The following is a 1,495-nucleotide window of genomic DNA, read 5'->3' as shown; positions in this document are numbered from 1 at the left end:
CTTCCATTATTCCTGAGAAGCACCAGGATTCCAAACACACATTACCTCACCAGGCTTTTACATGGGTTCTGGGAATTTGAACTCAGGTCTTCAAGATTGCAGAGTAAGGGCTTTTCCCACTGAGCCCTAAATGTGTGAACCCCACCACTCACCAGGTTAAGCCATGGGGAAGCCCCTTTCCTGAAACAAGGCAGCTCAGCCCAACACACCCTTTTTTAAACAAACCCTCCGTTTTCCTTCAGACTTCTTCTTTATCATCAATAGCTCAAGATCCAAACCAGTCCAAAGCGGAGACCCCTCAGAGCTACTTTATAATGTGACCAGAATGCTGTCCACTTTCTTCTCCAGCCTCCCTTCTGCAGAGGTGATCAGCATGTGTCCAGGGCTTCCGTGTGCTGGGGAGGCAGAGATCCTGGACCTCTGCCACAGAGAGAGAAGGCATACCAAGGTGCATCAAAAGCTTTTCAAGATTTCTCCAGGCAAAGCAACACGCCAGCAATTTGCTTTTGCTGTGTGTGGGCGGACGGGTGTTTAAATTTAGAACCGACAAAAAGACTTTGCTGAGAAATCTATACGCTCCTTGCTTCTTGAGTATTAGTGGCACGAAACCCTAATCTTCCCTCTTCACGTGCCAACTGCGAGAACGCTCGGAAACTCGTTTCCTCCCGATCTCTGTCTACTCCCACCGTGCTTTGTATGCATGTCTTTTCTTTTACACCACCAAGAAATCATTTTGGAAGAAGCGAGCTTCACACGACTCAATGGAGCTTGGATAAGGAGTCATTAACTCAAGGAAAGAGAGGATACATTTATTGAGGGAAAATGCCTGAGCTGTCTAAGGACTTTAGTGTGTAAGCAGAAGTGTGGCTTTTTTCAGAACCGTCAGCAGCAGGCACAGAAAGGCTTCTGGGATGGAGTTTCCAGGACTATCAACCTCTGGGGAAGGGGCTCCAGGCTGCAGTTTCTCCCAGTATCTGCCCAAGTCTTTCCCAGTCAGTGAAACTTCTCTCAGAGAGACATGGTGGGGTTTTCTAGTTTGGGTGCAAGACTCACCCTGCAGGACAGGGCTTCCTCCTACTTTCCCCCTGAGCCTCAGTGAGGATCTGGAGGTCTGGTACAGCCTGCAATCCCAGCACTAGGAAAGGGAACAAACTTAGGCCTGATCCCTAGCCTTGCCGACAGCCAGGCTATCCTAATTAGTAAGCTCTAGGCCCTGGCTCATGAAACAAGGTATAACGGGCATGGTGGCAGCCACACCTTTAGCCCAAGCAGAGGCAAGTGAATCTCTGAGTTTGAGACCAGCCTGGTCTACGTAATGCGTTCCAGACCAGCCAAGGCTACACAGTGTGATTCTGTCTAAAGAAAAGAAATAAGAGAGAGTGGGGAGAAGGAGAGAAAAGAACAAAAGAAAGAAGGGTAGAAGGGGCCTGAGGAAACTGACTTCTGACCTCCATACATATGTATGTATGTATACACACACACACACACACACACA

This window comes from Mus caroli, chromosome 5, assembly GCF_900094665.2.
Source record: "Mus caroli chromosome 5, CAROLI_EIJ_v1.1, whole genome shotgun sequence".
Classification (NCBI taxonomy): domain Eukaryota; kingdom Metazoa; phylum Chordata; class Mammalia; order Rodentia; family Muridae; genus Mus; species Mus caroli.
Note: the sequence above shows the minus strand (reverse complement) of the source record.